This window comes from Numida meleagris, chromosome 1, assembly GCF_002078875.1.
Source record: "Numida meleagris isolate 19003 breed g44 Domestic line chromosome 1, NumMel1.0, whole genome shotgun sequence".
Lineage (NCBI taxonomy): Eukaryota > Metazoa > Chordata > Aves > Galliformes > Numididae > Numida > Numida meleagris.
Window position 1 is genome coordinate 84,394,113 of NC_034409.1, and position 23,078 is coordinate 84,417,190.

The window sequence follows — 23,078 nt, forward strand, 5'->3', positions numbered from 1 at the left end:
GCTCTCTATAACTACCTGAAGGGAGGTTGTAGTGACCTGCGGGTCAGCCTCTTCTCTTGGGTAACTAGTGACAGGACGAGGGGGAATGGCCTCAAGTTGCGCCAGGGTAGATTTAGGCTGGACATTAGAAAACACTACTTTTCTGAAAGAGTGGTCAGGCGCTGGAATGGGCTGCCCAGGGAGGCGGTTGAGTCACCATCCCAGGAGGTGTTCAAGAAACATTTAGATATAGCGTTGAGAGACATGGTTTAGTGGGGTTATTGGTGGTAGGTGGATGGTTGGACTAGATGATCTTGTAGGTCTTTTCCAACCTAGCTAATTCTATGATTCTATGATTCTATGTGCATGTGGCTCAGCAAGGTGGTGGTTTCCAGCCTGGACAATACTGGGGTGAGGATGAGCTCTGCATTAGTTTTATGTACTAAGTAGATTAGCAAAATTATGGCTGTGCCTGATTGCTCTTATGCAGCATAATATTTAGCACATTCCTGGCTGAAGTCTGAAATTTCTTTGGGTGATATTAAATGAGACTATCAAGGGCACATTTTCAATGCAAGAAATGCACACTGAAAGACTCATTACCTTTAATGGAAGCTGCACAATTCAGGCTGTGTATTTCCTCCCCCTGAAGTTGTTTAATTTTTTTTTCCCTACTTTTTATCTAGTTTTTAATGGTAAAGTCCCTATACACATAGTAGAAACTCATGTTAAAGACTTTCAAGTCAATTTCTATGAATCTGGATAATTGCTGGATGCCTTTTCCAGTTCTACCTTTGAAAAGTTGACTTTTTTTACTTACTTTTTCTCAAAGTCTATCCAGTTATCTGCTGTATATTCAGAAATGTTATTATTAACAGCTCACTTTGCTGTGTCACAAGTCATTGTTGCAATGGGATGTGTAGTTTAGCACCATTCATATTGTGCTACATGATAAAAACATCTAATTTAATGTGTGTTACGTCTATTCTGTTTGTATGCAACCAGTGGGATACAAATATATTTCCCTGAAGTGATTGATTTTTTTGTTGATGAAAGTTTATTGGAAATTCTAACACTTCAGAGGCTGTTCAGCTGATGGCTCTGAGTCCTGAAGATGGGTTTAAAAATACATTATTTCTTTCTTTCAATTTCCAGAAGAGGCACTAAGAATCAGATCCCCTTTAAAATTAAAAAAAAAAAAATGGTAAAAATGAGATGCGAAATTAAGAGTGGTTGATTATGAGAAGTAATTCCATTTGAGACTTCGCATATGATTGACATAGTCTATGCTTTGATAAGATTAAAAAAATCTCCAGAGATAATTTCTCATAATGAATCATTTATTATGTATATCTCTTAATTCTAGAGGGGTTAAGGATGAGTGAGCATGAAAGCCGGGGACAGAGTTTTTTTATGCAGCCCATAAACACTCCTTGCAGATATTTATGTGTCCTCAAGCACTGCTGCATGAAATAGAGAAATCAAGGACAGATACCACTTCTAAAGAGCACCTGCTATGCAAAAAATGCCAGCTCACTGAACCCTGTCACAACCCCAGAAACCAAGGTAGGAAAGAGCAGGGGAAGCACCAGTGCCAAAGCCGCAGAGCAGAGATACAAGGTAAAGAAACCCTTCCTCTGTTCCTAGCAACACAACAAAAGGCATAGAATGGGAGGTACAGAGCAGCCAGGCTGTAGCCCATCCACTCATTTGCCACAGGGCCAAAAAGCAAACGCATTGTGGAGGAGGTTAGGAATCACTAGGTGCTGTTGTACCCTCTGCTATGCCAAAGGATACATATCTATGGCTTAATGCACTGCCTTTTCTCACTATATTCACACTTGGATTAGTAATTCTATTTTGTAGATCTTGCCCCTCGGGCAAAAAGCACCAAGAGGTGTTTTACATCTAAATATGGCACAATTTTTTTAATAGCATCATCAAACTAAAATTTTCTGTCCTTGAACCAACTGTGCATTTGGCATATATATTTTATTCTTTGGCTTCTCTCATAGAGTCTTGAAAGAACAGTGTCTTCAACTGTTATTTGCAGGGTGATATGCCAAACCTCAAGATGGTTTCATGAGGCAAAAAGATTTTGTAGCTAAACTGTTTGCATACCTTCTTACAAACTGGCATATGAAGAGTCAGCAGGTGTCCCTCCAGAATGACAGGCATGATGTACAGCTCTTACAACCATACAATGCTTACAATCATAAACACGGCATGTTTTACAGGCTGCCTGATGACTTAGTAAAAGAGCTATCATAATGACTTCCCTGGCTCCATAATAGCTCTATTTACAATTAGTGTTAAGAGACATCGCAGCTCGGTTCTGTGCTGACATGGATTTAGATCTGACAGTCTGGTGAACAAAATATTTCTAGATGACCATCTGCAGAAATTCATGTTCCCGTTCTACACCACTGGCTACTCGGATCTGCTTGTTGTCGTGTTGGTGGAGACTTTTTGCTGGTGGTTGGTTGGTTTATTGGTTACCTGTGCAGTTTGGGTGTAACACTCCTCTTAATCTTTCATATAATTACTGTTATTCTGGAGTGTAAGAGTCACCTTATTTACTTATTTATTTAAATAAATAACCTTTTATTATCTGAGACTCATAGTTGAATCAATTGATTTTACAATGGATTTTCTCACTTTCATTAATGGAAAAAATGCCAGAACTTACTACAGTAATTAGGCACAGCTATGGTGAAGGACTACAAGAAACTAGGGTGGGAGATGCGGTATTCACAGCCCAGCACAGGCTGTAAGCTGAAGGCTGGGTTTCCATTACTCTGACATCCTGAAGCCCCATCTGGAGTACTGTGTCTAGGCCTGGGGCCCCCAGCACAAGAAAGATGTACAGCTGTTTGAGCAGGTCCAGAGGAGGCCGCAAAGATGATCAGAGGGTTGGAGCACCTCCCCTATAAGGAAAGGCTGAAGAAGTTGGGTTTGTTCAGCCTGGATAAGAGAAGGCTGCATGCAGACACCACTGCCACCTGCCAGCACTTGAAGGGAGCTTATAAGCAGAAGGGGACCGACTTTTTACACAGACTGATAGTAATAGGACAAGGGGGAATGACTTCAAATTAAAAGAGGGGAAATTCAGGCTAGATATTAGGAGGAAATTTTTTAATCAGAGGGCGGTGAGGTGCTGGAACAGGCTTCCCAGAGGAGCTGCGGATGTCCCATTCCTCGAGGTCTTCAATGCCAGGTTGGATGAGGCCCTGGACAGCCTGATCTAGTGGGGGCAGGGCATTGGTACTAGGTGTCTTTAAGGTCCTGCCAATCTAAGCCATTCTATTATTCTATGAAATTTTTGAAAATATAGATCATAATCAGTAGTGATTCTCTGCTATTGGAACCATTTTGCTTGGGTTTGGTCACAGCTTCTGGATAAGTAAACAGAAGCAGAGGAGGTGCTTCCCTTGAGGCTTATGACATGCTACGCAAGTGCAGTTCCTGCACACCTGTGTGTTCTACAAATTGCCCAGTATAAAACAACTATTGACAGTACCTGTGTTCCAAAAACATTTTGTGTGAAAGATGTATAAGACAAACAGATGGTTCTGAAAGGCTTTTATGTTCAAAATAAATGCATTTAAAAATAACATTTATTTTCTTTGCTACTTAGTATTGAAATTGAATTGGTCGATGCTGTTTGTTCTTTCATCAGCTATGTATAAACAACATACACGGTCCCTGTCTTTCTCTATCTAAGGATCATGAGGTATTTCCCAGGCAAACAGAAGTCTTTACTGAAATATGTGCAAGAGCATAGAAATGAGAATAAATATTCTCATGAAACAGGAAATTGTTCTTGTTTATCTTTCACTGTGTTTTATTTGTGTGTCTGTTTCTCTGCTTGCTTTATTAATGGTATGAAATTCTTTTAAAAGGTTCCTCTCAACCTGCTCATTATCTAAAACAAACCACAGATAACTATTAATGTTACTTTAAAAAGACTGGAATGTGGAATTATTCTAATTAGATGAGCAAAAGGCCCTATCTAATATGAAAAAAAGAGCAGAAAGACGCATGTTTAACATAGTAGGCAGGTCATCAAATTAAAAGAAATCTATTTTCCCTCTGAAAATGAGAATAAACAAACAAAAGGGAAGCATTCACAAAATAAGTATACTAAGCACGCAACTGCTAGTGCACATATAGCTTTCTTCCTAGCATCATGGAAGCTATTATAAATGGATGGAAACAGTAATGAGAAGAGTTGTATATATATCATGTGAGTGTGTGCCCTTATGCATACGTGCGTTTTACATTTTGGAAGTCTTAAGCCAAACATTTACTCATGTGAAAAGTAAGAATAGCACATTTCAAAATAACTAGTAGAAGGAAAGGATACTCACATGGTAAAAGGGATATTTTTTAATCCCTTTTTCTCACGCTGACGCATCCAAAAATTAGAAAGCGTCACACTGGACTGAGCAACTTGTGTCAAATTGATATCAAGATTCAGTGTCTTGTTATTGCACAAGTCTGGAAAGCCACAGTATGAAATATCTTATTCTTTGTGGATGTTCCATCCCTGGAGGTGTTCGAGACCAGGTCAGATGGGTAACGTGGCAACCTGGTCTAGTACCAGATCTGGAGGTTAGTGGCCCTGCCTGTGCCGGGGGGGTTGGAACCTGATGATCCTTGGGGTCCCTTCCAACCCAAGCCACTCTCTGTGAGCTTGAGTTAGATTCTTTGCTCTAGTGATTTAAAGTGGTCTTATAGGAAACAAAAATCCGGCCATTTGTGTAGTCTTTGAATCACTGGAAAGCAGGTGAAAGACAACGTGGTGAGCAGAGGAAAAGACATCTTGTGCTGCTCATTGTTGCCAAGAGCAGAGCTCAGAAAAGGAGTGAAGAAAGAGATGACCTTCCTCAGCATTAGCCATAGACACCATTTCCTACGGATTTTTGTCTGTGCAGTCCTTCTTCCTCTGAACAAATGTTCAACCTGGTCTTCAGCATCTGAAAGATCCTCTCCTGTAACTTTTAGGCACATTGAATGCTAGTTGATGTATATGAGGCTTCAAAAAGCCTCATCATGTAGGAACAGCCTGTGAGGTTTTTGGGGCCTGTCACAAAAAGCTAAGACCCCAGGACTGAGAGCACTTATGCAAGAGGGAAGATATAGTCACATGTATGCAAGAATTGCCACAGAAGATTTGCATGAACTTATTCAGATATAGAAATCCTAGACCCTTTCCTTAAAATAGCTTCTGGTATAGTTATCTTCAGGGAATTTTCACCTTGTGGATGTAATTCCTTAATTAATTACTTCATCTTCTGCCTACAATCCTGCAAACCTCTTGGCAGATCTGTTATAATACAGTTACATATTCATGTGATTCAAGCTTTGTCTCAAGACAAATGTGCTTTTTATTAATAACAATACAGATTATAATCACAATTCTTATCTTTTTGAAGTAGCAGCTCACCAATACACTTAAGTATCATGGACAGATAGTCAATAGAAAATAAGTCAGGTTGAATCTTCAGACAAGGATACATATAAGTACATGCCTTTAAACGTACCTCTGTCTAGATATTCAACTGCTGCACTTCATTGTAATTAAGTTTTTACCTCTTTAATGTAAAATATGGAAGACAAGTATTCATGCTTTTTTGCATTCACTGAGACAGATGCAGCCCCTCTGTCATCATGTCATTTGGGTTAGGTGTACTGACCAGGGCACACAGGAAGGATGGATGGTGTTTGTCCAGTAAAACTTTGCCGACCAAACTTATAGCAATCAAGAATCTGACCTCCTAAGTCTTCATCTAGAAGTGCAGCCGGAAAACAAGTTTGCATAGGTATCCACTTAGCTGGGAGCCTACCTGAAAAAGTAATCCTCCAAGTAGCCATCAGCACACATAGGCATACATGCAGGTGCAGATACACACATAACATATCAACACAAAGCCAAGAGGTGAATAGGAAGCATTTGGGGCTCAATTTTCTAATGGGAAAAGATGGGAGATATAGAAGTTTCAAGATGATTGACTAATATATTTTCTAAATGATAACAATATTAAGCAGAATTTTATTCCCCATGTTCCTTCCTATTAATCTATCTATGCATATTGTCTTCAATTCTGTGATATCTAGATACCAGAAGACTTTTAAGGAAACAATGACTTTCTTTTTCATCTTTTCATCTTCCTTCTTCTTCTCCTGCTTGGGCTAGAGCTTTGGAGAAAAGCGGTGATTGCTGGGAAGTTAAATCAAAAGAACAAGCAAGTCTGACAGATCTTGCTGGGCTGATACTCTAATTGCTTGCTAAAATAAATTTTGCAACTGACATAAAACAGGATCCTGTTTTGTGTCCTGAGATTAGAAATTTCACTGTTACATTAGAAGTTCTTATGAGAGGTGATGCTTGTAGAGAAAGATGTGCTTACTTGAGTAGCTTTGGCAGCCGGTATGATTTGGCTGCCATGAAACTAGTGCGAATGTCACAAGATTTGGCTTCATTCCCGGCTTGTTTTGTGAACTTGCCCAAAAATCATCACTCAGTCTTGTCCTTCTTTTTATTTATTTATTTTTTTTTGTAGTGGTGCCAGTGGAGGGACTGTCCAGATATGACTTTGCAAACTACCTAATATAGTAGGTCCCTATTGCAGCTAAGAAAAATAAAAACAACAAATTCTCTGTAGGGTTTTGAACATGAGACAGAAATCTTTAACTTCATTCTGTATTCAGTGGGGAACTGGTGGAAAACAGAGCACTAGGGAAATAAACTTACGCTTGCCAGTGTTTCTAAATAGACAAGTTGCTGCATTAAGTCATCTTTGACTGTTTTCAGAATGTATAGTTGTATTTCCAGATAACAAGGTGCAATTTCTCCAAAGAAGCTTTAAATCCTGCTGCATATGATGAATGTTGTAATGCTTTTCTTTTTTTCCTTATTTTTGCTTTGCAAAAGACAATAGTAGCAATGAGTTGATGGGAAGCATATTGGGGGCTATCAGGCTCTTTAGAAAAAAAATAAAATTTTAAATATGCTTATATCTACAATTTGCTAAAAGAAACAGTTTTATGGTACTTCTTTTAGTGCATCTTCTGCACTAAAGAAAACTTCATGGAAGTTAAACTTTAATGTACTCTGTGTAGACAATTTGAACAGAGCTTGGAATTTGTTTGTGTATTTGTCTATTTGTTTACTGTTAATTGGATTATAAATGGTCACAAAACCAAATCAGTCTCCAGAGCCTAAGATTTAATGATGTTCTGAATCTGTTTCTGAAGGTTACCCTCAGGGGAGGAGTACTGAGAAAGATGCCACCTTATCTTTGTCTAGTGTAATTAAACTCTACCTGGCTACTAAGAAATTAATTTATAAGGTCTTTGTATAATTTAGTTGAAAAGTGAAAATTATTCCTTCTTTGACTCTTTCCAGCAAGAAAAATCAATGTAGCTTAGAACATTAAACATTACCCCCTTGTCTCTGAGCAACTGATTCTAAAACCATTTCTAATCCCTTGCTTTCTCTTTATTTCTAACAAAGTGGTTATTGTCTGCACAGCTGAAAGGCTAGCCATAATTTACTATTGTCTCATTGTTAATATACCATTACACAATACCAGACATACTGACACACATGCAGCAAATGCAGAGCAAATTCTCCTCATTGGTGAGTACTCAGAGCTGATTTTTTCTTCATATTCTAATTTAAATATAACTTTCTGCAATGTGCCAGATTGGCAGCTGTTGAAAATAAAATTTAATCTATAATTAAGTGCAGACATAGCACATGCAGAAGTAGCATGTCTGCAGTCCAGCCAATACTGCATGCTGTGAGTCCAAAGACAGGGAATTTATTCACGTGCTGTGTCATTTGAACTAAAAGACAGAAAACAGGCTCTGGAGCATTAGCAAAAATGCAGCCTTTGAGAAGTCATGTCAGAAGCAAGACAAATACTGCTAACACCAGCATGAAAAGGATTTCTGGTACAATATAAGTCAGAAGACATCTGATGGTACCTAAAGTACTTCCTTCTGCAAAGCTCTGCTGGTACAGCCTGAAGAGCTGGACTTTTCCTCTTGGCACATCCCAGGAATCAGCTCTTGATGTTGCAAGTGATGGTTGCTAGCAGCTTTTTGAAATGTATCATGATTCACTCCTCCACCCAGGACCTGAGGAGATCATTTCTTCTCTGCTGAGGTCAACCATTAGTGGAAAGGCTTACACCTTTCCTTTATTTGCAAAGCCATTGCTTCATTAGTGCCTTAGTTAAAAGTACTCAGGATCTTCAAAAGGGCTTCGTCTGACTCTTCTTCTCTGCAAGGCGAGTGGAGTTAGCCCAGAGCACATTTACTCTTATTCCCTGAATAATTTCTCTACATTGCAGACACCAGGGTCCAACCTGTGCTCATGTCAGGCACTGTTCCAGTAATAAAATTTTCAGTGGCTGGCAAACTTTAAAATTAGAATGCCTGAACCACAAGACAGTGTTACTGTGGTTTAGCTGAACTTATATGTTAGGAAGGAAATTATAAAAGATGGAAGGATTTAGGGCATCATTACACTGAAAATAGCTGGGACTTCCATGCTCTTGAGTTTCTGAGGTGTTCCGGAAAGTTTTATCCTCAAACTAGAGACTTATGTGCAGCATAAGCAAAGCTGAAACTAAAGATCTGGATCCAAGCAAAGCCATAATTCTGCTGTTGGAAGGGAAAGACCTGAATACAGAGTTGAGTGAGAGACTCGGTGCTAGAGCTCTGGAGATTTGCTTTTGGTGTTCTTTTTGCTGTCTGGGGAATCTGCTGCTTCTGTGATCTGCAAAAAGTGCTGGACCTCAACCTATCAAATGCCTTTCTTCAGCTGGCTGCAGCCAGCTCAATTTTGCAGTGTTCTGTCATAGGCAGAGCTATCAGAAGGTCATGACCACACTACTGCTCCAGAATAACCTGCTATTACAGGCAACTTGCTATTTTTGCCTATTTCTACAGACAGTTCTGCATTCAGGTGTCAGTGAGAAGCAGTTTGCAGGTAAAGAGGTGTTGAACTGCTGGTCACCAAAACCACTGGAAGGAACAGCTCAATTTGTTTTCAGTGATAATCCACTACTTTACCATTGTTAACCGCTCTTACTCTTTTCATTCAATGTTATGCAGTTTTGAAGCAAAAGAAAAATGAAGACAGAACACAGTAGGAAGGTAATGATCAAAATAATGACAGTAAATAGTCAAATAAAATTGCAGTCTTACAGCATAAAGTAAGAATCTGACACAAGACCAGGAAAGAGGAGAACAAGGGAGAACAGACTATTATTTTATTGGCAGTGGTACTGCTGGGGTACCTAGAAGCCATGGCAGAGGCAGAGGACAGAAGACTAGTCTTTGCCTCAGAGATTTTACACTCCAAATTGAAAAAAAAAAACAAAACTGTAAAAAAGATTTCAGAAAGAAGGAGGAAGTAGGTTTTTTAAATAATAATGTAGGTGAATGTAGACCTGATAGTGATATGACAAGGGGGAATGGCTTCAGAATAAGAGGGGAAATCTAGGTTAGATGTTAGGCAGAAATTCTTTACTCAGAGAGTTGTGAAGCACTGGAACAATTTGCCCAAAAATCTGTGAATGCCTCATCCCTGGAGGTGTATAAACCAGGTTGGATTGGGCCCTGGACAACACAGTCTAGTGGGAGGTGTCCCTGCCCATGGCAGGTGTGTTGCAACCAGATGATCTTTAAGGTCCCTTACAGTCTAAGCCATTATATGATTCTATGATTTTATGCTTCTGTGAAACTGATCGGTTATATGAGTATGAAAGGCAACAAAATGTACTTCTAGGATTCAAACTCTTGCCAGATCTGTCAGTTGTAACAACCACTCAGAAGTTTAAAAAACAAAAATACCACATGGAATATTATCACTTCTGTGGATTTAGTGATTTACAGCTTCTGAGTAAATCTGACTTGGCTAGCAACCACCCATGTTTGTCATGACTCTTTTGATCTTGCAGATGAGATCAAGCTTAGTGGGATGATAGAGGTACAATCTTTGGGAACCAAACTTTGAGCTATTGGGTGAGTGACAAAAATTAAATCATTAACACTCACTGCTTTATACTCACAATATGTATTTAGTTCATCTAAGTCTATTACTTTTTTCTGAGATAGCCACATCTTTACATTATTTTGCACATCACACAGCACAAAAAATAAGCCCTGGTGAATTCCTCTGCATACATCTCTTGCCTGCTATAGTAACCAGTGATGAGTCTTTGTCTGCTCTGTCAGCCCCATCCGCTGCATCTGCCCAAGATCACAAAGTTTGGTTAGCCCCTCAGGAATAATGGATGTGTCTGTGGTGTTAATATATCACACAGTACATCCAGATGTAAGTGAAATACTAGCTCGACATGTTCCTACAGTCTCCAGATCTCCTTGTGAAAAGTCATGATGTCACCTTATGAGGTCATTTCAAAGCACTGTTCAAAATTAAAGGATGTTTTCAGCTCAGTTGAAAAGAACCATTCTCAGAAATAGGCTAATTTTAGAAGTAATCCAGCCTGAGAATGAGAATCGACCTGGGAACATTATGCTTAATTCAGTAAAGGCATTTTGGCCAATTTACTTTTGTAGACGATTTGCCTGTTACCACTGAAGTTAGCAGTAGCCCAGTGGGATGAAGGTCCAAATTACAGAACTTGATCCATTCCTACTGTGAAACTATGGAAAAGCTAAACCAGTTTTTGCAAAGGCTATCTGTTTACACTAGATCAAAGTAATGCAAAAGCTATGCATCGAGACCATTAGTTTTACAAATGAAGGAAAGTCAAACCAATGGATGGTTGAACTAAACAAAGGCAGTAGGAGTGTTTGGAAATACTGAAACATCTAGTGGCTAATAGCAGTACTTCAGATAAATTTTTCAAATGAGGTGGCCTGAAGTTTAGCACCCACATTCCTACATTGGCAATGACATGAATGATTACAGCCTCAGAAGATTCAGGCTACCACTGCTCCCAGTGGAACCACTCATCAAAAATCTGACTATATCCTTCTCAGCCTAAATATGGATTCAATACCTAAATTAGGCAGGAAATTTTGTGTCCTGACTTCAGAACCCTGTATCTTAAAAATGCTAGAAGACGCTGACACAACTTAGTTAAAAGTCTTCATATGTTGTGTCAGCATAACTTTACTGATATCGTGAAAAGCATTGTTTTTTAATGATCTGGAGATCTGCCATTGCAGTCTACTATGACATCTGTGTATCCATGTACAAATGACAATCCTATATTGACAGGCAGAGCTGAAGAGGAACATGGGAACAACCCCAGAAAGGGGTTCCTGCCAAGATTTGTAAACATTCTGCTGTGAGATCTTGCATGCATCACTTCACTATTCTGTGATTTTTTCCCCACACACATTTGCCTCTATATATGTTTAGGTTGGAAACCTCTTCTCACTATGAACTCATAGGATACTGAACACAACTGGATCCTCATTTCAGTTCGTGCCCTCACCTGTTATTTCAAATGCTACCAATCTTAAGTATATTCATACAGCCAGTCAAAGTTCTTTGGCTTGGCTGGGTAGAATCTCACTAAATGAGCAATATACCTGTCAAGCCTTGAATATGCATCTGCCTAGCTTTGCGTGAACTCCATGTAATAGATGTAACTGCACATGAAATGTTACAATGACAATAAATACACATAAATCTACTAAACTGATGAGCATTCAGTAAGACCTGATTAATGATGCCCTCAAGAGCTACAACAAGCAGCATTTTCATCCTTAAAAGTGAAAAGTGATAGTTTTAAAGGACGTGAGGCTACACACAGTGCAATTTCTCTTCCAAGTCCTTGAGAAATATTTCCAGCATGATTCTGCCCATCATTAGCAGAGCACTGAATGGGAGCTACAACTCCAAAAGGCACAAAGCCCTCTCAGCTAAACCACCACAGGAGGGAGAGGAGCATGGTAGTAAGGATCTCATCCAACCTGAATAAAGACTGACAGGAGGAACTCCAACACACACAAACCTAGAACAATCCAGGAGCAACCCTGCAATTAAGCAGGCAGCATTCATTAGCCAAAGATGCAGCCTAATACACCAAGGCAGGACATCTCCACAAGTCCAGAAGCAGAACTAGTCCTTATCCAGACAATGCAGAGGACTACAAGCTGTGGTCTACCTGTGTCCATCCATGAAGGTATAACTAAAACAAGGCACTGAGACCTGAACTTAGCATGGCACCACAGACTTTAAGGATTCCTCTAACTTGTGCTCAGACCAGAGCTTTCTCTGCTAATTGCACACAATTTTATGCTGCCAGGATAACTTAAACCAAACAAATTGGTTTTCAGTGTATTTAATAAATACTGCCTGCTGGCCTAAAAAGGACTGAAGAGCTGCAGATCTAAAAGAGCCAAACATCCCTTTTGGCACCTTTGCTCTAATTATGCCATTTTGTCTCTGCTGGTCTCTGCCAGTCTCAGCAAACTGGCATTAAAAGTGATGCTTTGCACAGGAAAAAAGTAAATAGACAGATAATGCTCCATCTGATCCATAAACAGTGGGATCTTATTAAAAGCCACCAAGTGCAACTTCAAACAGCAATGCATTATGTCCTATGATTCACTTGCAAACCATAGGCCAAGCCAATAAAATCTCTTTTAGTGCTGTATTTTTGTTTTAAATAATATGTGGAAATGGATTTTTCCCGAGGACATCAAAGTAACTCTGATGATTAGGCTACACAGTTAATTAGTAATACTCTCCAAAGCCAGCTAATAGTCTGGTTTGTCAACATATAGCTTAACAGAGAGTGGGAAATGAAATATGACTAATTTTCCTAGCCACATTACTTTCAGAAGCTATAGAAGTGTTTGTGCTTCCTTTTCCATTTGGAGATTTTCTATCAGTCATGTCAAGATCCTAAAAATAAGTTCAACCAATGTTTGATCCTGGCACTATTAGCCTTCCTGACTTCTCCCTGCCGTGGTCTATGTCCCTGTGATGTGCATTTGACACTATCTCTCTCTGAGGAATAATCAATGAATTATCAATGAATTATCAATTAATCATCAATTAATTTCAATTTGTGAGTTTCTCACTGCTACACGATCTCATAAAATAGGAAAACGCAAGAGTAAGTTGCAAATTTGAGAAGCTATTTGCCATTAAGTTGACTATGTAGGAAGGCAGATGTATAGCCTTTGTTCTTAATAGCCAGCTTTGGAAATTTTCATCAAGGCAAATAACATTTTTTTCAAAGTAAGCACAGTGTTTTAGGCATAAGACTGACCCTCAAGTTATGTCTCCTTCCTGACGGAAAGGACAGTGCACTGGGTTGAGAACCTGGTGATTTATGCTCTGTTTTCACCAATCTAACACAGTCCCTGAGGTGCGTCAATTCCCTTCTCCATGCCATGGTTTCACCAGCTGCAAAATTAAGATAAAGCTAACAAATTCCTTTGTGAAAGGCTGAGATTCCACTCCCCCACCAAAATAAATAAATAAATAAATAAAGGGGGTGGGGGTAGTTGAAAAGTTAGAGACTATCAAGCACATTAAAACAATGGACCTGATGCTTTTGTTCTAATAGCACCGTGGAAAGACCAATTGCTATCCACCTCATACGCATGTGGCCACATTTAATTTGGCCTTTGCAGAGCCTTTGCCCTTCTTTTTGATAAAATTTTAATTTAGAATGAATAAATTGAGCTAAGCTTGCATTCCTAACAGCCAGGCTCAACTTGCAGATTCATAGCTTTGCTTAGTCCAACAAAGATTGCTTCTACCAAGTCTACAAGACACAGTGCAGAATTTGGGACTCAACTGTCAGAAATCTCAGCCTTCCCTCCTCTGGTTGTGCTCCACGCACTCAGAGTACCTGAAAACCTGGCTTTAGTTAAGAAGTAGTAAACTGGAGAACACGGGACTGAAGACTTCTGTGCAGAAGGATGACACTGATTTTGAGTTGGGATGGCAGCTATGAACTGTACTAAAGAGAGGAAAGACAACTCTTGCAGGGGAAGTAGTACTGCTGGAATTTTTCTTTTCTTGTTTTTCTTTTTTTTTTTTATGTGTAATTGTGATACCTACTAATTTGACTATTCTTATTTGCATTAGAGGAGCACTCAAGAAAAAAGAGCTGTTATCACCAAGCTTGTAACAGCTGTCATTGTTGCAAGTCTGCTCTAAAGAGCTTGCAATCAAAATAAACAAGACAGCCAAAGACTGAGGTCAGCACAAGCCCAAAGATGTGATTTGTCACCAAGGTGGTTACTGGCAAAGTCAACACCAAACCTAGAACCAAGTCTCATTCTAGTATCATATCTTAATAATCCTTCTCACTTCAGCACAATTTCTGTCATAGTACAAAGACTAGGTAGGCACCTTTAATGAACCAAAAGGAATATAAAGTAAAAATACCTCCTAATGAATAGTCTTCTTTCATCATCATTAGATTCTCAGAAATACCATCTTAACTTTCTTCTCTTTTTTACATTCTTCTAATTCTGTGCCTTTAATAGGTTTCAAGGATAACATTTCACAGCTCTCACTTTCAGTTTGCAATGGATGAGGCTGAGTACTTTTATTACAGTTTAATAAATTGTTAATATTGAATATGAATAATGAAATAACTAATGTCATGTAACCTCTAATAATCATTACAAAAATATGCTTTCTGACATAATTTAAACATATTACTAAAATATATATACTTACCTCTACACAGGCAAAGGTAATATTTCTGACATAATTCTAATAATAAATTTGTTTAAAGTAAAATCTTATTTTTTTATGAAATATCAGCTTTCATTCAAATAAAATACCTTTACATTTAAAATGGAAGCATTCTGCATCAAATGCAGCTCTGAAACTGCATCTCTCTTTTTTGTACAGCTTTAGATTTGGTACCGAAGATGGTTAAAACTGTTCTACGTTCACAGTGAGGCAAGTGAGGAGAAATCTTAGGCATAATTTTATATTGGGGCATAGAATCCCACTGCACTTGTGCTAGAATGGTAGCTAGACATGCAATAGTTGCATATGCTGACTAGATGTTCGTGTGTATGTGAGTACAGGCTCAAAAGATTTGAAGAATTCGGCTTGGGCATCCTGGAATTGTGTCATTTACACCTGGAATTTTTAGGAGATGGGTTTTGTTTTTTTTTTAAACATAGCTAACCATTGGATTCCAACCTGGCTTAAAATTCTATCAAGCCAAAGCTGCAAAATGTTTTTAAAAGACTACGCCAGAAGCTATTCTGTTATAGCTATCAGTGTCCATCTACACTTAGAGCCAAAATAAGTGATCTAACCCAAACTTCTACAGAGCTGTCTTTATAGCTTGATTTAGCAACGTTCATGTCAGCAGCAGAGACAGCTGACAGAAGTCAGCGAACACTGGTGAGCAAAGTTATGGCCATCCTGGACTCAAGCTGGCCTTCAGTTGTCTGCATCAGAATTATGGCTTTCATGCTAAAGATTCACACTGCAGCAGTTGCCCTGTGGCAAATGGGTAACTCCATGCTGTGTACAGCATAAGTTTTCTCCTATGTTACAAGCCCATTTGAACTTACACTTCTAGCTTCCCCCAAATTAACACCTGAAAGCTCCAGCAAAACATATACAAACTATGAAATTCTGATGCAGCTCCCTTATTCACTGGCACATTTAGTCTCACTTTTGATCTCCTGTTTAATCTTGAATCTTCAGAAAACAAATTCGTGTGTCTATATGGTGAGCAGTGCTATGACTGCAGCAAAGATACATATTCCTTATTCAGCAACCCATACACATACGTTCAGTGAACAGAGGATCAGGACCTACAGAATTATAGCTGAAATCTCAAATTCCACTCTTAGCTAAGGGGGAATAACCTGGAAGTTTCATACAGGTTATATTATATACGGAGAATAAGGTCCCCTTGTTTACAGCTCTGTTTCTATTCCCAATGCGTCTTTTTAGCACTTCTCCTTTTTTATCAAGTGTCATTCACTTGTATGGTGCTTTTAATATTCTAACGCACTGACTTTTAATTTACACCAAAGCAATTAAACATTGAATCCTACAGTTTTGTTATCTTCAAATTATGGCGGAGGTACAAGATCAAGTTTCAGGAGTCTATTGCTATTACTGAAGCGTTACCTTTACCTTAGGTTCTGTATGCTCAAGATTAAGCAAGCTGTTATTTATGCCCTACAAATGGTTAAGTAAATCGTGTTTGCGGTATTCTCCTGATTTATCCAGAGGCACTATAGCATCTCATGCTGTCAAAACATGAGCCAGATCTCCAGGTTCCATTCATGTAAATGGGAAATATAGTGTAATTTAACAAAGACAAAAAAGGTGTTTGAAACCTTTCTAGTACAAGAATCGTTTTGATGATAATGAGATGTGAACAGTGAACTCCTACAAGAGATAACTGAAGAAAAGAATGCTTTATGAAAGACAATACTGCTTCCACTTCTTTATAAGAGGCTAGCAAAATCAAACTGAAGTATACTTTAAAGTGAACACTATGATCTGTGATGTTAATTTTACTGTGTACACTCACTCAAGAAGTTGTTCAGAATAGGGAAGATCGGATTTTTTAACTGTAAAACAAGCCAGCATAACCCCAAAGAAAACAACTCACGAGTCTTTATGTAAGAAGGAGAAGGCAATGGTCATCTTTAAGAGAATAAAGCACCAAGGGAATGGAAGAAAATATTCACAAATATTCCAGTGAACATGGAAACATGATGTGTACCGCATCAAAAGGCTGTTTTTAAAGCAATTCTAAAACTCACTGGGAAACTTCAATTACATATACTAAGAGATTTACATATTTCGTGAGAACACTCTAACTGCATGTCTGTGTGAAAGTTCTAACTTGAAATGCCATGAGGGGACCCTCTCTATTTCCAGCCAGAAGTTATGAACGACTAACAGAAATACTGGCCAAGGCACACTTAAGGATAATGGATTAGAAAGTGTGCAGTGCACCTGGTGATCATTAGCTCTCAGGTTCTGAATGAAAATACACTGCTCCACTTTCAAGAGCTTCCAGTATCTTGGGATATAGAACAGTTCAAGCTAAGCAAAAAGCAAACTGATCTTTCCTGCCTTTTTCGTAGGCTCCAGGTGGAGAAATGCCAGTGTCTCTTTCCAAGGGCTTTCCTTGGAACAAACACAGATGTCTGGCAAAAAAAAAAAAAAGCCTTTGTGTTTTCAGTGGAAGCCAAGCCAAGGCTCAGCTTTACCTGATTTCTCTTCAGCCATTCATCATATGGATGGTCAGTAATTTCTCCCTTAAGCATTCCTTCATCAGTTTAAAAGCACCTGACCTCCAGTCAGCCCACAAAACCGCAACAGGAAGCAGCATGCAGAAGGAGCTGCCTGCAATTTGCTCCTCTGGCTGGTACTTCCTGGTTCCCAAAGAAGAGGCATGGAGCAGCCATAAGCATGGTGCGCCTCCCAGTTTGTCTGACCTGGTGTGAGGAGAAGTATTCAGGGATAACTACATCTGAGAAAAGGATACGTGGAAGCAGCACCTGCTGTCACATTTTGAGCTGCCACTTGAAGTCCCTGTGTTAAAATGAACATAAATTATTCCAAACAGCATGAAAAAAACCATAAGAATTCTTCATGAAGCATTTAAAAATTCCTAAATGAAAGATGTTAAATATATTATAAAACACAAAATGATTACAGTTATCAGATCTTAAAATCTTAGTCAAGATGACTAAAAAAATTGCATCCTCATTTTCAGAAGGATTCAAAGGCTGCATACTCTATTTTAATGCAAAGAACACTTCAGCAGAAATTGAATGTACATGTGTATCAGAATTAACTACAGTTAAAAACTATAGAGCATTTACTTGCAAAAAAAAAGTAAGGGAATCGTATAATAGCATTTTCCTTACCTCTATCTCAGTATTCACAGAACCAAAGTTGTGTTAATATCAAAAAAGTAATTTGAAAAAAAATCTTTGATTAAAAATTCCTAAAAAAGAAAAAAGAAAGTAGCATCTCTAAGGTTTTATTACAATTTCCAAGTGAATTAATACATAGAAGTCCAGTTAGACACCTAAGTAGACTTTAAAAACCATTACACACTTTAACAAGGGTCTCACCAAAAGAGCTCAATGCTGTCTGCTGTATTTGAACATACATCAGACATTGAAATGTCTGAGTTCTTACAGTTTTGTGGAGTTAGAAAAAGATCACACTTCCTTCCATCCTTCCCCACTAAAAAAATCAACCAAGATAATTTTATTTTGAGAGAAATTCCCAATATTCCTCTGAAAATGATCAAATCTTTATTTTGAATAGCAGACAAAATTCAAGATAATTGATTTTTATTGATCTATTCTATAGATCTGGTACACCAAGTGGCAATGCTTGGAAATTTAAAGTGAGGCTGTTCATGTTTTGTCTAAATGAGGACTAATCATGAATAGGTCTGTACACGCTGAATTAACATGCTGTCAAGGTTCACTTCTGATTGAACTAACCCAGATTTGTAAATGAGGCTATAGCCTAACGTGACTCTTTTGGGGAGAAAGAAAAAGTGAAGTTTCTCACAACATTTCACTTACCCTCACATACCAAAAAGTGTACTGGCAATTACAAAAAAAAAAAAAAAGTGTTTGTAAATTCCTTCCTGCCTTGAATTACTCCTAATTTTTGGATGAGTTTTAATATTATATAAACTAGAGTAAAAAAATACAGTAATATTTTCTTCAGAAAAGATCAGATCAAGTTTCATCATTTTAAAATTTCTTCTCTAATTCTTACCAAGTGAAAATAAAGAGTTTATATCTAGGTTCTGCAACATAGAGCCTGAATGAATCTCTAAAGTACCTCCCAGTTTGGACTATGGGGAAAAAACACAAATTAACTGAGCATAAAACTTACAGAGTATTGGAGCATTAGACTAGTCTAATCTAGACCATTTTACCCCTAAGTCACTTTTCTGTTGAATAAAATATCTTTGTAGTTTTATATCAGTATACCTTTCTAGAATATTGTGGTGCTTTGAAATTGCAAAGGATTGGTCAATGGAGAAAAAGGGTGGAACTGTTCTAGTGGTTTCCATGAAAGGAAGTAAATCTAAAAAACTCTTGAACAGCTGGCTGTGCAACAAATTCTGTTCTGTGAGAAATTGCACCATTTTGCCCTTTCCTGCTTAACGTTCAGACAGACAAATGACAGTTTGGGCTCCATCTCAGAAAATAATGTGGAAGATGAAGAATATATGTATGGAATATTAGCACAAGCTTATCAAAGCCTTTTGTTTACATTTTTATCAAATACATGCATACAATAATCCAAAAAAATGTATATACGACAACATAAATTCAAAGTGTTAAAGACAAAACACAGCAAAAAATGTGCTCAGAAAAAAAAAAACAAACAGAAAATGACTTTTCCATTTGAAGTACTGATGAAACTGCTTTTTCCTACAAAATATTTCTACTCAATCACATAAACAGTTGAAATAGTCCATCTCTAAATATTTTAACTACTGCTAACTGTAATGTACACGTGAAAGCCAAGGCAACATGCTGGCTTGCTACACTCACTTTGTATAAAAGATACACATATTTTCCAGCAATATATTTCTTACTTTAACTCTTCTTGGGATGTGACTTCTCCAGCAAAGCAGAATTGCAGAGCCTTGGAGCAAAAGGAAAGAGAGAAGGAAAAATATTAGAAGAGTTCACAGGCAGAGAAAATACAGTAGTATAGCCCATGGCACAATATCTGCACAATCCAGAAGACCAGCAAAGCCCAGAAATATTTTCTTGCTGCGCAAGGGTGAGCTGGAAGCAATCAGGGTTAAAAAGAGGCAACCCTCTAAAGTGCTCCTTACAAGTGCGCAGCAACAGCCACTGCTAAAACACAGCTGCATTGCTGCCTGCCACTGCCAGCTGCCATTTCCAAAGTGGTGCTTGAATAGTGGTTTGTGGAAGAAAGTCTAAGATGGATAAATGCCTTCAGGAGCCTTGGGGGAACGGAGCCATTAAAAATAGCAGTGTGAATTCTTGCTCTGACAACAAGGCTGGTGGAAAAGTCTTTGGCCCCAAGTAAGTTACAAACAGGTACTAAAAGCCTGGGAAGTCCCTCGCAGCCCTACCCTGGGCCAGCCCCACAGATTCCATACCCAGAAACTGAATTCTGATGAGCAAAAGCAAGGCAAGGGATATAGTTTGAGGCTAAAGTAGGAAATGAATTTGCTGAATAGAAAGCTCTGCTTGGCCTCCTTAATCCTCTGCAGGTTGGCAATAATTGCAGTGATTCTGTAAAGCACTGTCACAGAGGATGCAACAGCTAGCTGGTCATGTCTTTGGTGGGTAGTGGTTCGTATTAATAATGTTCCAGGCTTTCAAAAGCAGCCTGTACGTCTAAATCAATTAATTCCCGCAGCCTTTGTGTGTGGTAAGCAAGCAATGCTATCTCTTTTCTAAGATAAGGAAACCAGAAGGAACTGAAATCTTTACAACAGGAATGTGGAGCAGACAGGATGAGGATCCTGTCTTCCTTTTGTTTAGAGCTGTGCTTTGAAGACTCCCTGCAGCCTGTTTCTCTGTCTCCTTTCATGTTATTCCGTGTTATCTGTTCAGATCTCAAAAGTGAATTAAGCACCAGAAAATGTACAGAGTTGCTGAAACCCCACCAAAAAGGGCTCTGGGAGCCTTGAAAGACCTACAAGGGCATGTAGGAAGTGTTTCATGCTTTGGTCTTGCTGTTTAAAAATGCCATCAGGTGATGTTTGCAAAGGAAAATGTGAAAAACATGTGAAATGCAAGTTTTATTGTAGAATGAAAGCTGACACTTTATGGATAGCTCGAGTAGCTGGGACACTGAGTGTAGCATTCCACACTGACATTCTTTTATGACAGTTTTATCTGGGGGGAGGGGGGGAATAAAAAAGAAACTTATGTGAAAAGTTGGTTCTATTAATCCTCAAAATTACTTCAAGGGAGGGATTTTAATAATAAGGAGGATCTGCATGGCTGTCCCAGGGTAAGACCTTAAGGGGCTTCCCGGGTTTTTGCCCATTTGTATCTTGCCTGGGGCCAGAGACCTTGCCAGCAGCCTTCTGGAAGAAAGGTGAGATGTGCATTGTGTAAGGGCACTAAGGAGATTTATCCTCTTCCTTCTGAGCAGTATGATTTGATCAGCACTCCCACTGGACGAGACTGTGCTTGCCCTTGCAATTTATCTTGGGGATGGAATCCCAAGCCTGCTGAAGCTAATGGCAAAAACTCCCAGATGTTTTGATGGAACTTGTCTGGTATTAATTTCCTGGCTCAAGCTACAACTGGGGGGTCATTATTTGGGGGAAAATACCAAAATTTACAAAATAATCTTTTTCGATCAGAAGGGAAAACTACTAAAATATAGGAAATGCATCTATTATTGGGTGTCCATGAATGAAGTCTGTGACTCAAGGGCATTACAGAATAAAATAGAACCACTGAGATATTTGACTTACTGTAGAAGCAATCTATGTAGCACAGGTTGTCCACTCCGACAAGAGAGGTTAAAACTAGCTCAGACCTCTCTGTGCATTGTGACAGCATGCAGTGAAGCCATTTCCTCAATTTACATTTAACCTCTTTTCTCGGGATGATATGTAAGCTAAATTATAAAGTAAACATAAATATTATAAGAGAGACTTCTCACATTGTTTTACTATAAAGACTCTTCACCTCTTTGTAATATCTGTTCTGCTCTGGCTAGAGCTAACTTTTTTTTTTTATTAATAATAGGATTTTCCAAAAATGTCTCTCAGCCCATCACACATTATTTCTATTTTAAATTGGAGACATACATAAAGAAGAAAAAGATGAGAATCTAATCCATATTTGGACAAAAAAGCCATGTTAAAGTATTGATAAAATAATACGAGAAAAAATAAATCAAGATGTATCTCCAAAGTCTATCACATAGGGTGTTTCACTGTTTCAATACAATGAAAGAACAAGTTGGTACAAAGCCCAATTATTGCCGTGAGCGCAGCATCAATATTGCACACATCTTCATAAAACTTTCTGAATTTTCCTGTAAGTGCAAAAATCTAGAACAGGCTGCCTGTGAGCTAATAAAGAACTTCACTTTCAGAGGGAAAATATGATGTCCACATCAGAAGCAGCTGTGACAGGAGGTTCTGACAGATCCTTGTTATCCCAAGGGTCATTTGTTGGTGAGATACGTTTGTTCTTTTCACTGCAAAGCTGCAGGCAGAATCCTCAGAGTTCACAGGTGCTTTGCACAGCATTGTCAGTGAACAGCCTGAGCTTCCTAACCAGAGTTAATGTCCTAATTTCAGGGGATAAGCAGCCACTTCCCTATGCTGTGACTCTAGAATATTTTAGTCAATTAGAGAGCTCTAGTTGCTGAAGGTGCAGGCGAATCCAAGCAACCAACATAATGCTGTGTCCACTAGGAAAACATCAGAAGAGTTAGCGTAGGGGGAAACCACTCCTGATGTTCTGCTTTCATATCTAGTCTTCTGATTTTTGATGTCACTAGCTGCTGAAATTAGGAGGGACAGCCTCTCCAAGCTGGCGTCAATAAAAGATGAATTGTGACAGCAGGGCAACAGAGGAGACAGTACAGGCAGGAATCACATCCTCTGTTGACTCCATAGACAGTGTTTGAACCGCACATACAAAAGCTTACCATGAAATGGAACAAGGTACAGATCTAAGGGTTTCAGCCAGCAGAAGGCATGGTGCACAGGATGAGACCCAAAGATATTACCTTAATTATTCTGTCTGAACTGGCTTATGTGAAACCTCTGGAAGGGCAAATTAAACATATCACATTAATGCTTCCAAAACTATCACCTGGAATGTGAGATGGTGATTTTGGCTCACAAATTGGATCTTTTCGTGTCCTTGGCAAGGCAGTAAGGAGTACCAAGTTACAGCACCCGAATTCATGCTGCGTTGCTTCTTGTTCTGCAAACAGCCCTATCAGTTCCAAAAGCAGATATGAAATGACATGTTACATCTATTGAGCAAGAAGGATTGCAGTCTGCTTTAACATTTTCACTCATAAAAGCAAAAGACTGTAAGAATAATAAATACCCTTTGTGCTCACATTTGGGTTATGAGATTCAATG